The sequence below is a fragment of the Ambystoma mexicanum genome, chromosome 3p (assembly GCF_040938575.1).
Source record: "Ambystoma mexicanum isolate Mex_15411 chromosome 3p, UKY_AmexF1_1, whole genome shotgun sequence".
Lineage (NCBI taxonomy): Eukaryota > Metazoa > Chordata > Amphibia > Caudata > Ambystomatidae > Ambystoma > Ambystoma mexicanum.
In genome coordinates this window covers 885,157,992-885,173,222 of record NC_090925.1, presented here as the reverse complement: position 1 = coordinate 885,173,222, position 15,231 = coordinate 885,157,992, and the positions used below count along the sequence as shown (strand labels likewise).

At 47.4% G+C, this 15,231-nt stretch overlaps 1 protein-coding gene across 1 annotated transcript in view; it reads right to left on the bottom strand.

Moving 5' to 3' along the window:
- Positions 1-15,231, bottom strand: part of FBXO39 (F-box protein 39) — a 639,851-nt gene that overhangs the window by 468,012 nt on the left and 156,608 nt on the right. The window lies entirely within an intron of this gene.

Genomic DNA, 15,231 nt, shown 5'->3' with positions numbered 1-15,231 from the left:
TCCGCTGAACCACAGAAGCCGAATGGATTCAACCCTCCCACCGTGGTTGTGGATAGGGAAAGGGAAGTAAGGAAAACCGGAAAGAGGTAAAGGATAAACATGACTGGATAGGTTTGGCGGAATAAAGGGAAAATACACATGTACCAGTAATCCTATTCTAACCCTAACCCTGACCTGCCTTATCTCCTGAACCTAGTACCACTGTAACCTGTACACCTTTACATCACCCTCTGAACATGATAATGAAACAGTGAACATATGATATGAAGCATGATAAAACATGGAAAGCATGTGATTACACTGAAGCAAGCAATATGGAACATACAAGGGATTCTCTCCATATGAATAAACAATATCATGGCCTTTTCGGCAAGCAAAGCAAACAGAACATAGCATGCATGGGTCATTCAACAACGTAACCCAGTTGCCCTTGCCAAGGTCTTGTGTAACCTATATGTGTTAAATGATCTCACACACATTCCAACCCATGAAGGAACTCCACTGCATTCCACGGACTCATAGCTTCCCCCTTCAACACGAAAATGCTTCTTTAGCATAGAGTCCAAACCCCCCCAATAATGGATTCTCCCCTCCAGTGAAAAACTGAACCGGAACCCGTTATCTAAACTCCACCAGTATGGCCCACCTAAGGCGAGCAAGCTCATTTAATTCAGAATACGTTTTCAGGGACAGTTCATGTACACATGCGTTTTTAGCAAGTTCATATCACACGTGCTACAAACAAAAAGCAACATGCAGGCACTTAGCTGTATGTCCGGGAGCCCCACGGGACTACCCGGACCAGAAGAGAAGACGTGAAATATCTCCGGGTAGCATCCTTTCACCACTGCAACCCCGGCTGATAACAGTCCACCATTCCTCCAGCGTACCAGCCTCTCCTAGATTCCTCTGCCAATACTGCTGTGACCGCCTGTGCCAAACGCTCAATAATCCGCACCTGAGCACGGGCGGCTGGAGTGTAAATAGTCTCAGCATAATTACGCGCAGCTGAATGAGGCACAAATCTAAGGACTACCAAACCTTCCCATTGCTGCTGGCAAATGTAGTTTTCTGTTACTCGTGTGCAATCCTCAGCATCTTCTATGCCCAACGCGTCCCTTTCTGCCCCAACTCCTAATCCTGACAGTAACTCCTCTCCCAGGGCCCTTCCCAGGACCTGGCTTCTCAGGGTGACGCATATGAAACTGTTGCATCAATTCTGGAGCATGCACTACCCCTGCTGGTTCCCATGAACAGTCTTCTGGACCATAACTAGACGATTTAATTAAATACCACAAATCACGTTGCTTTCTCTTCGGATCAAAGATTAATTTCACCTCATATTCCCCTTGGCCTTCCTTCATAATCGCTGGTGGTCGTTGTGTGATCATCCCAGTAGCTGCAGGTTTAAGCAAAGACAAATGGAACACTGGGTGTATCTTTAAAGTCATGGGTAACCGTAATTTCATAGCCACAGATGACACCCAATGTATGATTTCATAGGGCCCAATAAATCGAGGTGCAAATTTGTGAGGCCCCACAAGTGAAAGATTACGAGGAGACAGCCATACCCTATCCCCCACCTTGTAATTTGGAGCCTCTTGACGTCTTTTGTCAGCCTGTGTTTTATAGGCCGCCTTGGCCTGTTGCAGATTAAATCGTGCCTTCTGCATGATGTCCAGAAGCAACTGCTTCCCGTCTTGTAGAACAGGAATGTGTTCCACCTAGGGCAAAGTCTTGGGTAGCATGTTTTGTTCATGCCCATAGAAACATTCATTTGGTGCCATACCCAAAGATGCGTGTTCCGTGTTATCATACGTGAATTCTGCCAACTACAAGGCTCTCACCTATGACTCCATACCATCCCCGAAGTAACATCGCAAATATTGTTCCAATATCTGGTTGGCACTTTCTGTCTCACCATGAGTTTGTGGGTGATAACTCCTAGACAGAGCACAATCGATTCACAACATCTGGCAGAAGGCATGCCAAAATGTAGAAGTAAATTGTAGCCCCCTATCAGAAACAATACTGTGAGGAAGTCCATGCAACCTGACAACATGTTGCAAAAACAACTCTGCCAACTGACCATACCCTGGAATTCCGATACACCGAACAAAGTGAGCTTGCTTAGAAAGATAATCAACCACAACCCAAATGGCGTCATACTGGTTATCTGAGGGAAGATCAGTTATAAAATCCATGGAAATGTGCCTCCAGGACCTCTCGGTGTGGGTAAAGGCTGTAACAAACCCACCTTGCTGGAATGATCCACTTTGTTACGGACACAAGTTTCACACCTTTGAATGTAATCAACAGTATCCTTCCTCAAATCCGGCCACCATAAGTACTTTTCCAACATGCTTTGTTTCTTTTTCTTACCAGAATGGCCTGCTAAAGGGGACTTATGACACCAATACAAAGCCTTATCTTGTAAGTCCCGGGTGGGCAAAAACAACCTGCCTGCACAATGAGGAAGACCATCCCGGATGGTTCTTAATGAGTCTCCAACTTCCCACTTGTGCACTTCCTTCCGACTCATTCCTTTACGCACATGTCCTAGCAGTTTCTCTGTAACCACCCCAATTACATTCTCTGGGAGAATGATGGACTTGACTTCAGTAATCACATTCTCCAAATTATGCAGCCTTATCAAAGCATCAGCCTTTCCATTTCTGTTCCCTGTCCAAAGGTCACCATGAAGTCAAACTCATTAAAATATTGAGACCATCGCAACTGCCTAGGACGAAGGGTCTGTGCTGTCTTGAAATACTGTAAATGTGTGTGGTCTGTCACCACCATTACCTGATGCCTGGCCCCCAGCCAATGGTGCCTCCATTCTAAGAATGCAGCACAAAAGGCCAACAACTCTGTATCTGTCATAGAATAATTCTGTTTACAGCTTGTGGGTTTGCGGGAGTAGAACACCACCGGATGCCAGATACCCTAATCTTTCTGAGACAAAACTACCCTCAAAGCCACATTGGATGCATCCGTCTCAACCTGAAAAGATTTCCCAGGGTCCGTATGTCTTAAGACTGGTGCCTTAGTAAATGCTCCCTTCAACTCCTGGAATGCCTCCTCAGCTTCCTCATTCCAACTGAATCGTGTTGCCTTCCTAAGTTACTTAGCGATTGGGGTCACAATCTGACAGAAATTACCAATTAACCTCCTGTAGAAATTGGAGAACCCTAAAAAGGACTGAATATCCTTTACACATTGAGGAGAAGGCCAATCTGTAACTGCCTGTACCTTTTTCTTATCCATCACAATGCCTGTTGGTGTTAAAATGCACCCCAAAAACTCCCTCTGTGTAGTATGAAACACACAGTTCTCAAGTTTGACATAAAGCTGATATTCTTGCAGCCGTTTTACACAGCTTTTACATGTTCTATGTGTTGTTCCTTGGAGGCAGAATAGATGAAAATATCATCGAAGTACACAATGACAAAAACATCAATGAATTCCCTCAGCACCTCCTACATGAAATACTGAAAAGCGGCCGGGGCATTGCACAGTCCAAAGGGCATAACCAAGTACTCAAATAAACCAAACTTGGTCCTGAAAGCTGTCTTCCACTCATCCCCGCTCTTCACCCTTATCAAATGATAGGCTCCCCTCAAATCCAGTTTCATGTACACCACCACTTATTTCACTTGATCTAGCAATGCAGCGATCAAAGGCAGGGGGAACCTATTCTTGATAGTCACCTTATTCAATGCCCAATAATCAATATAGGTTCTGAGGGGTCCTTCCTTCTTAGGGTGAAAAAGTGTTTTTTTTTTTTTGCCAACTGTACTAGACTGTGCGTCCTAATAGACTTAAATTCTCAAAATGTCACAGGCATGTGAGGCAAAAAGAGGCAATGACCCCAACCTCTTGTTATGACAAAGAAAACCAAATGCCCTTATACAATAAAAGAACTGCGCCACACTTGTTCCTTGTGAAAAGATATTTTTAGTGTTCGAATTCACATAAAAAAGAAATGAAGAAAACACAGTGCCCTTTTGGGATAACACGTGTTTCGACACAGCAGTGTCTTTGTCAAATCATGGCTGATTTTGGCTAAACATTTTTTCATATATGGATTCAAGTCCATAGAACAATGCAGTCTAAGGGATAAATCCTGACACCCAGCTAAGGCCAAACATGTCTCCAGGAAACGGCAAAGGCAGTGTGCCCGATATGAGGCAGCGGAAGCCTAAATTCACAGAGCAGGAGCTCACAGTGTTGGCAGAGGAAGTGGTCACCCACTCTAAGGATCTGTATGGGGCATTGCACAGGAGGACCAGCCAACAGCACAAGAACAGCATATAGGTGGAAATCGTGGACACAATGGTGGCCATAAAGGCCCGTCCAACAGAGGTGGAGGACATGAAAAAGAGGTGGAATGACATCAAGGCCAGGAGCCTCATCTCCATCCACCGCCGGGAGACAGCAGCCACTGGAGATGAGTCAGTGGAAGCCTTGCAACTGTCACTGTGGGTGGACATGGTCAGTGGCATCCTGCACGTGGTCAGGATCGAGGGTGTGGGCACAGCCAAGCTAAGAGCCAGCAGCCAAGTTGAATCTGGTGAGTATCACAGTTACTCCCATAAATAGACAACCCTGCAGGCATCCACAAACACCCACACTGCCATGGAAGCAAGCAACATGAACCCCAGCAAGTACCATCCATGTGATGCATAAGGCCACAATGAGATTCATCAGTGGCTACAGGACCCCTCTGACATGACACCCATGCACAGTCAACATAGCCACCATGCAACCATACAACTTGTCTATGCCCATGGATGCACAACTGTGAATAGTTGCGTCACAGCAACTAGCCCCTCGACTACAATGCCCCATGTACATACACATTGAGGAAAACATATCGGACAACATGGCAACCTGACCCACACACAACCAAATGCACTGCACCGGATACCTGTCACCAACAGTCCTGATGCACCACTGGACAGGAGAACCTGCAGCCCAACATATCCCATGGGTTGCATCACCAAATTAAGCTGGCCAACCCACACCTGGCCGACCAGACCAAATGTATGCCATGCACACAGTGGCCAACACATGATGCCAGCTCCCCAGGAGGCCCAACACACAGTGACGACATAGTACAAGTGACAGTAAATGTTGATTTGCCAAGCACCTCATCACCAATGTGGTAACACGCATGTCATTTTGTCTCAACAGGAACACAAGACACCCAGGAAAGGACCGAGGAGGCTGGTCCCTCCATGACACCAGCACCAACCACTGCCAGCAAGAGGCCAAGGCAATAAGGCCACTGCCAAGAAGAGGCACCAGGCCATCAGGCTGACAGACACTCCTGCCGCCCAGTTGGACACACCGATGGGGCCACCACAGACCCCAATTGTGCAATCTGTGCCATCAGAAAAAAGCAAGAATACAGCCACAGCGGGTCTGACTGTGGACGCAAAGGTGGGGCAGAGTGTGCATGACAGCCTGCAATCAGAGCAGGCCATTGCAGGCATGGTAGACAAGCAGTATGAGAGTCCCTCCCCTGCATCCAGCAAGCTACATTCCCCTGTCTGCCATTTTGTGCCTGATTCCTCCCCCTGCACAGCCTCTCCCCACTGCACACACTACCATCCCATTGTGATTCCCGCCGTGCCCTACGCTATGTGGAGGACTCATCTGACGAGCAGGCCGGCAATGGTCGCCGTTAAGGGCAGCATGAGGAACATGACCGAGGACATTCACCATGGCCATTGCCTGTCCCCACACTCCAAGCCATCTGATACCATCTGGACCGGATGGAACAGAGGCAGGCAGAAATGCGCGCCATCACACAGGAACATTTGAGGCATGCTGAGGCCATGTGTGATTGCATCCAGGGGGCCTCGAGAAGGTTGTCAAAGTCAATCGACTGTCTTTGCAGGAGCACAGTGACATGCTATACAAGCCTTTGCCTCACAAGCCAGAGGGGGCGGGAGCTGGCTGAACAAATGTCATGGCAGGGAGAAATGGTTTAAAAGGGGTTGTAAAACTCCTATCTTGCCCTATAACTAAGATGGGAGTATTCTCGACCATCAAAAGAAAAGAAAATACAGTCCTAGTCAGTCCTTAGTAAAAATAAAATGGCCTATACTAATAAACCTAAAGCCTGCCCTCTTTCTAATACAATAAATGTGTAAATGGAATGTGTAATACGAAAAGGAAAATCAGTGTTCAAAAGAAATTTGAGTATGCCTGCATAAACTTCCTTCCCCACGTATTGTAGCATGGGGTAAGGTAGCACACTTGGACCTTGCAACACACACTGGCTTCCGACAAAAGGAGACAGTTCGTTTTGTGGACCAGGGCTCACTTAGCCTTCCACGAATAGTTTATCTGCTGGACCTCCCGGATTTCACTCACTCCAGCCCAAGTCAACTTTTAGCTTGTAATACAGGTCAACAAAAGTTAGTTTCCTTCTTGTTACCACAATTCAGTACAGGATTCCATCTGCCGGGCTCAAACCTTTCAACCACAATTTGTGGGGGGGTCCCTTCCCCAAGCTTCAATCACACATTCATAGGCATCCCTCCGTTGGGCTCAAGCCTTTTTTCACTTTCCTTCCGCTGTGGAAGTCTTTCGAAACTGCAAGTCTTTTGCTTTTACCTCCGCATGACCACTTCGACCTTGTTTCCTCAAATGTTATTTTCTCTCTCCTACAGCAAGTCTTCTGGGTAAATGTAGTTTCGAGCACAGTATGTATTTCAAAGTTCAAAGATATCTCTCACATCCAGGTTTCCCTCTGCCGGGATCAGACCTAACAGTTCAAAGACATCTCTCACATCCAGGTTTGCCTCTGCCGGGATCAAACCTAAAAACTGTTCAAATTTGGTATCTCAATTTCTTTCTCTTCCTGTCACTTCTACGGAATCAGACATTTCACAGAGACTTTCGATTGGGCAATCTTCTTTCGCTGAACCACTCTGTTACTTTGTTTAATTATTTCACAGTTCTTTACAATGCTTTGCTTTCTCTCACGTCTTATTGGCACACGCGCATCCTTTCTTCATCGAATACTGTTGCCGTCAGGTTTCATTTAACACAGACCGGACTTTCATTGCTTTCATCAACTCACCGTCTTTCGTGGATTTGATCCTGAAGTCAAGGCTGATACCATAACTGTTGCTGCACCTCCCCAACTCTGCCGTTCACCCGGGAGGGTAGCTGGTATCCTTGAGACACAAAAGAGATTTGTCTCTTCTCTCTAGCTGGGCTTCCTTGCACAACCTTAAAGGCCCTTCGGAGGCAACAATCACTCGCCGGGGTGTCCAAGGTTTCTCTGTCCCTCGGTTCCATCCCTCGGCCTGTCGCTGTGCTCCGCCTGGTTCGCTGTCGCCCTTGAAGAACTGCTCCTTCTCGTACATCGCCGTCCTCCGAGTGTGTCTCAGTGTTCCACCTTTTAACCATGTGGGGAGATGTAATAGGTACCAGGTGTATGTAATTAAGATCAAGTGCCGGACCCTGCCTGATCTTATTAGTGTGACATGTCCAATGTATTGCATGGGTGGTACTCCTTTCAGTCTCGGACCTCCTCTTTCTCAGCCCAGAGTTTGTGTAGAAATGGGCGGGTAGGATCTGGGAAGTTGGAATATCCTATAAAATAGGATGGGACAAGGGTATTTGGAAAGGGGGGATACCATATCTTACCATCGGGCATTCCAACCCCACTCCCCGATGACCCCCCCCCACCCAGGTGATCCTCCCACACTTGTCCACCCCCAGGGTCTAGATCCAAAGGCGATGGCCGTGCCCTAGCCACCTGAGTAAGTGATCCCTGGGGTCTAGGCAGTGAAACACCCTCTGGTATTTCACAGCCTTCATGCCATTAGTCCACATCCAGACCCATACATTTCAGCATGCACCATCTATGGCGGATCGTGCAGGGGAGCACACAGTTTGCTACCCCTACTGAGGGGTCATTGGCGAGCACCCCGCCCAGGCGCTCACAATAGCGTGCCTCAAATGCTGCTAAGCCTGTAGACAAGGGGGACAAGCGCACATGCTGATGGGAGTAGTACTTGGTGCTGGGGATGGGGGTGTGGGGTGGGTCGCTGCTGTTGGGGATGGGGTTTCCTTGTTGCCAGAAATAAACACACTTGAATCGTGATCAGTTTGACAGTTTTCATTCAATTCAATTTAGAAATATGCATTCATTGCATGTATGGGCGGCATGTTCCTAGAGTCAAATATTTTTTTCCATGAGCTCCTGGCGGACCATCCGACCTTCCCTTACTTCCCCACGTATGTCCTGTGGTGCCCTGTTCCCTCCTCCAGCCTCTTCCTAGGGGGGTCATTGTCCAATTCTGCAGGCATTTCAACATTCCTACATATGTGTTACGCTCACCTGGCTCCCACAGAGGCGTTTATCGGAACTGAACAGCTGCGGTCTCCACCAATGTGACGCGTAGGGCTGAGATGACGGACTGGACTGGCCCACCTAGTTTCGTTTGCTTGGCCCGTAGGAATATTCTTCTGCAAATGGAGAAAGGGAATTAACCACCCATGGAGTTGAGCGTAAATCCCCTCACCCCCGCTGTTCTCCCCACAGATCACCTTTGATGTCCCCTCTTATAGTCTCATCTGATGGTTTGAAAAGATGAGCTCTCCATCCTGCATTGAGCGCAGGGGCGCGTTGATAACCAGTTGCTTCACTGGCTCGAAGGAATTGGTGAGTTCCAGAACAATATTGACTCCGAGATTCCCGGCAAGACGCCGTAAGTATAACGTTCGTAAAAGTTCAAATGCCTGACTTTCACTCTAGTCTGATTGCTTGCAGGTTGCAGCTTGACCCTAATGTAGAGTTTCTCGTGGCAACCGGTAGTATTCTGGTAAGGATTTGTATTTTCCAACACAGTTCGATATAATAATGTCAATATGTAACCTGTTGCTTTCTCCCTTATTCAGGCACTGAGAGAAAGTATAAAGTCTCGGGGAATAATACCTCCGGCGGTAAAATCAGGTAAGTCTATTGTGATGAGGAGGGTTCCCCTTGTTAGTCCCTTTGTTTCACCTTGCTGTCCTTTTGTTTCCCCTTAGGGGCTGGTGTTCGGCGAAGATGCAGTGGAAGCTGCGCCGACCCGTGAAGAGGAATTGTACCCCCGTTGGTAAAATCAGGTAAGTCTATGGGGGGTAACTAATATTCCTCTGTGTATTCCCTTGGCTCACCTTGCTGTTCTTGTCTTCTCCTTAGGTGCCGGAGTGCGGCGGGAACATGCAGGAGGATGCGGTGGAATGTGAAGATGCTGCGAAGGCCGGTGAGTTCAGCGCGGCGCTGCAGCAGGCGAGGCGGCGCGCATAAATAGCTTCTTTCTTCCAGCTCGAAGGCGCGATGGATCGGGAATTCAGGTAAGGATCAAAGGTATTGCTCTTGTTCTAACCTTTTCTCCTTCTTTCTCCCTTTTTCTAGGAGCTCCAAACTCAAGGCGTGCATGGCAGAAGGCTGGATGCAGACTTGCAGGCACGGTGAGCGTTATGCTGCTGGATGCAGAATAACGCGAAGCGTGTGCTGCTCTTCGGGCGTGGTTTAAATAGCCGCCAAAGTAGTCCCAGGCAAGTATTCCTCCCCAGCCCCGCCCGAGTAAAAAAATAGTCCCTAAGTAAAGTAGTCCCTTCCAAGCCTCCTTTGGCTTGGAGCTCTTGCAGCATGGTCTGCATCAGGTAAGTTTGCAGCATGGTCTGCATCAGGTAAGTTTTAATCTATGATTCTATGGCGCCAGGACTGACACTCCATATGAGCCTGGCGCCATAGGCGCCAGGACGGGACCCAAATAGCCCCTAGCAGGGGTTGTTGGGCTTGCTTGGGATAACTTGATGCCTGCTTCCGGGGTTACTAGACTTGGTCTGGGTCCCCGGGGGTAGGCATCATGACAGCACTCCCCCCCAAGGCCCCTCCTAAAGTCGTTCTTCCCTATGGTTTCGGTTTGTCTGGGAAATTTCGGTGGAATTTTTTCACCAATCGGGGTGCATGAACATGGTCACTAGGTTCCCATGACCTTTCCTGTGGTCCGTAACCTTTCCAGTCGATTAAATAAAAGAGTTTTGACTTTATCAGCTTGGAGTCCAGGATGTTCTTAACTTCAAATTCGGGTTCTCCGTCTACAAGGATAGGGTCTGGTGGCTTGGTTAACCTTGTCCCTGGTTGCACTGGCTTCAAAAGTGACACATGAAAGACGGGGTGAATTCGCATATTAGCAGGTAAGTCCACCTTGACAGCCACCGGGTTGATAATGGCCTTAATAGAGTAAGGTCCCAAATATCTGGGGTTAAAGGTCCGTGTTCCCTTTAGCGGTATATGTTTTGTAGCTAACCATACTTGGTCCCCTATCTGGTATTGTGGAGAATCACTTCTATGCCGATCAGCATCTTTCTTGTATTTTTCTTTCGCCTGTTTTAAATGTGTATTTGCTTCCTTAAAGGCTTATGTAATCTTAGCGTGCAGATGGTCCACTGCGGGCATTTCTAAGTGTTGGGGTGAGTCAAAGTCTGAGGTTCGAGGATGGTGCCCATATAAGGTATAAAAGGGGCTTTGTCCAGTTCCAGAGTGTACTGAATTATTGTATGCATATTCGGTGATCCAAAGAATGTCTTTCCAATTACTCTGAGTCTGCTGTAACATACAATGCAGGTATTGTTCGAGAGTCTGGTTGGTCTTCTCCGTTTGACCATCGGTCTGGGGGTGGTGACTGGTCGATAACCTCACATCGATTTGCGCCAATTGACAGCATTTTTTCCAAAAATGTGAAATGAATTGACTGCCCCGGTCAGAGACCAATATGGACGGAAATCCGTGTATGCGAACAATGTTTTCGAGGAACTCCTTGGCCAGGATTGAAGCTGAAAGTAATCCTTTTAAAGGAATAAAGTGGGCCATCTTGGAAAAAAAGATCCACAATAACTAGAATGGTGTTCAATCCATTGCATGGGGGTAGATCAGTAATAAAGTCTAACGATAAGGTGTGCCATGGTGTAGGCGGAATGTCTAAAGGTTGTAAGAGTCCAGCTGGTTTTTTCTTTTGACTTTTGTTTTGGCCGCAAATGCCACAAGACATCACAAATGATTTAATATCCTTTCGCCAGGTGGGCCACCAGAATTATCTTTTAATTTTAGCTTCAGTTTTTGCAATACCTGGGTGCCCCTCCATTAGGGTATCATGATAACGGGAAATGACTAGCTCTTGTAGTTCCTTGTGTGGCAGAAATAGCCGCCCTTGGTAATAAGGTAGATCATTGGTGACAGAGTAGTCCCTGCCTTTTTTTACTCAGTCCTGGAGGGCTGTAGGATCAAAGAGTTGCTGGATCTTTACCTGAATTTCCTCTAGTGTCTGTAGAGTAGTCATGCCAAGAATCTTTTGTTCGGAAATTATAGGTACTGGTTCTGGGTTCACTTCTGACTCTCCCATCCCGATTCGGGATAAGGCATCTGCTTTACCATTCTTACAACCTGGTCGATAGGTTATTACGAAATCGAACTCGGCAAAGGACAATGCCCATTGGAGTTGACGTGACGATTGCGCCTTGGCTGTCTTTAAATACTGTAAATTCCGGTGATCACAGTAATGGTATGCCTGGCACCGAGAAGATAGTGCCGCCAAGCCTTGAAGGCGGATTTAATGGCTAATAACTCCTTGTCGGTAACCGCATAGTTCAACTCGGGTGCCAAGAACTTTCTGGACCAAAATGCTACTGGATGAAGCTGGCCAGTTTCAGGGTCCTTTTGAGACAGGACAGCTCCCATGGCTAGACTGGATGCATCAGTTTCCACTATGTATGAAAGTTCAGGGCGCAGGTGCTTTAATACAGGTGCAGACGTGAATTTCGCTTTCAGCTCTTGGAAGGCATTTTCAGCTTCTTTAGTCCACATAAAGCATTTATTTTTTCGCAAGAGTGCTGTGATGGGATGTACAACATGTGAAAAATCCGTGATGAATCTGCGGTAGAAATTGGCAAAGCTGTGCATGCTTTGTACTCCTTTAACTGAACTTGGTGATGGCCACTTAAGGATTGCGTCCACCTTTCGTGAGTCCATTCGGACTCCCTTTGGGGTCAGGATAAACCCAAGGAATTCAAATTCTGTGGCATGAAAAATGCATTTTTCCAATTTTGCATATAGTTTGTGCTGGCGCAATTTCTCAAGGACTGCTCGGACGTGCTTCACATGGTCAGATTCTGAAGAGGAGTATACTAGAATATCATCGATATATACGACAACACAAACGTCAATGAGTTCACGAAGGACATTGTTCATGAAGTATTGGAAGGCTGCCGGTACATTGCACAACCCGAAAGGCATCACCTGGTATTCGAATAACCCATACTTAGTGCGGAAAGCAGTCTTCCATTCGTCGTCCTCTTTTACACGTACCAGATGGTATGCCCCTAGGAGATCTAATTTAGTGTATATACAAGCGTCCTTCACTTGGTCTAGTAGTTCAGGGATCAAAGGCAATCGGTATCGGTTCTTAACAGTTATCTGGTTCAATGCGTGGTAGTCTATGCACGTTCTGAGGTCACCTTCCTTTTTGGGCACGAAAAACAAAGTTGAAGATGCAGGGGACTTGGATGGGCGAATAAAGCCATTGGCAAGGTACTGGTCTAAGTATTGTCATAGGTGAAGGTTCTCAGGTTCCATAAGGGCATAGATCCTGCTACAAGGGGGTTGTGCACCGGGTATGAGATCAATTTGACAATCTCATACGATCTGTGAGGAGGTAAGGTGTTTGTCTGTTCTTTTTGGAAGACATCCTGGAATTCTTGGTATTCTGGAGGTAGTTGCACGACTGCTGTGGTTACTGTGGCCAGGCCTGCGTTCTGATTTTTCTTTGGGTAACAGGTTTGTGCACAATCCGGGAAGGTTGTTCTCTTCTCTCGGCAATCAATACAAGGATTATGTGTTTCCAACCAAAGTATCCCCAGTATTATTTGGAACTGTGGGGCTTTGATTAGATCAAACACAATAGTCTCTCGATGCCCATCCTGACCCAATAGTGTCATCTCTGCGGTGGAATGAGTTACAGGCCCGGAGGCAATTTCAGTTCCATCGACTGTGGTGATGACATCTGAGGTGGTTTTTCTGCAGAGAGGTTGATTCATGCTGGAAGCCAATTCATAGTCCACATAGTTTCATATGGCCCCGCTATCAATGTATGCCCTTACTGCGTGCATACGCGATGGCTGCCCTGGATCTACGAGGACCATTGGTATGATGAAATGCGAGGTCTGAGTATCCATCTTCAAGCTCGGCAAGCGGACCTCTACGCTTGTCGGGCGTGGTCGTTTCCCGAGTCTGACTCCATATGGCTTTTATCAGCAGCTCCTGCCACCTTCTTGGGTGGTTTTACAGGGCAATCCCGTGAAAAATGCCCAGAAATTCCACAATATAGACACAATTGCATTTGCCGTCTCCTTTCTCTTTCCTTCGGGGTTAAGGATCCTTTAACCCCTCTGATTTGCATGGGTTCTGAAGCATCTGCTCCTTTGGGGTTAGCGTGGGTTTTGACCAACACCCGATTCTCAAACTTGGCTCGATCAGCCTTTCTGTTCTGAAGTCTGTGATCTAACTGCACCACTAAGTCTATATATTCAGCGCAGTCTTGAGGTGGGTTCACGACTTGAGCCAAGACATCCTTGAGTTCTCCTCGAAGCCCTCGATGAAATAACGTGATTCGTTTTACCTCAGGCCATCCAGTTTCCACTATCAACCTATTAAAGGTTGCAATGTAGGATAGAAGGTCCTGGTTACCCTGTCATAGGGAAAAAAGTTCGTTATCCAGGGCCTGTCCTTGGGAGTGCCGGGCAAATAGTCTTTCCATGCTCGTTTGAAAGCCCTGAAAATCCCGAAGAATTGGGTCATCCTGAGTAACTAGTGGAATTGACCAATCAGCTGCACTGCCGCTGAGATATGACAATAAAGGCTACCTTGGCTTGATCGTTTGGGAAGGCTCCAGGTCTGCATAAAAAGTGCAAGCGGCTTTTGTTCAGAAACACGCCGAACCTTTTGGGATCTCCGGCAAAGCGTTCAGGTGGAGCTAATGGAATATTTCCGGGTAGGTTTATTTGCACAGGGTTACTCGATAACACAGGAGGTGGATTTCCCCCAGAAACAGGTAGGGATGCTTGTCCAGCCTGGCTTTGCAATAGTTGCCTAGCAAGGTCATCAGTTCGCTCCTTTGACAAAATCAGTTCTCTCCTAAGAGCATTGGTTTCTTGACGGGCGGAATGCACTTCAGCCCTCAGATCCCCTAGTAATTGGGCCAATTGGTCAGTCTCTGAGGTATCCATAACGCCCGGGTGGGAATTTGTGGGTAGGCTTCGCATTCTGTTACGCTCACCTGGCTCCCACAGAGGCGTCGATCGGAACTGGACAACTGCGGTCTCCACCAATGTGACGCGTAGGGCGGAGATGACGGACTGGACTGGCCCACCTAGCTTCATTTGCTTGGCCCGTAGAAATATTCTTCTGCAAATGGAGAAAGGGAATTAACCACCTGTGGAGTTGAGCGTAAACCCCCGCACCCCTGCTGTTCCCCCCACAGATCACCTTTGATGTCCCCTCTTATAGTCTCACTTGATGGTTTGAAAAGATGAGCTCTCCATCCTGCATTGAGCGCAGGGGCATGTTGATAACCAGTTGCTTCACTGGCTCGAAGGAATTGGTGAGTTCCAGAACAATATTGACTCCGAGATTCCCGGCAAGACGTCGTAAGTATAAAGTTTGTAAGAGTTCAATTGCCTGACTTTCACCTTTGTCCGATTCCTTGCAGGTTGGAGCTTGACCCTAATGAAGAGTTCCTCATGGCAACCGGTAGTATTCTGGTAAAGATTTGTATTTTCCAACAAAGTTCGATAAAATAATGTCAATATGTAACCTGTTGCTTTCTCCCTTACTCAGGCGCTGAGAGAAAGTATGAAGTCTCAGGGAATAATGCCTCCGGCGGTAAAATCAGGTAAGTCTATTGTGGTGAGGAGGGTTCCCCTTGTTAGTCCCTTTGTTTCACCTTGCTGTCCTTTTGTTTCCCCTTAGGGGCCGGGGTTCGTCGAAGATGCAGTGGAAGCTGCACCGACCCGTGAAGAGGAATAGTACCCCTGGTGGTAAAATCAGTCTATGGGGGGGTAACTAATATTCCTCTGTGTATTCCCTTGGCTCACCTTGCTGTTCTTGTCTTCTCCGTAGGTGCCGGAGTGCGGCGGGAACATGCAGGAGGATGCGGTGGA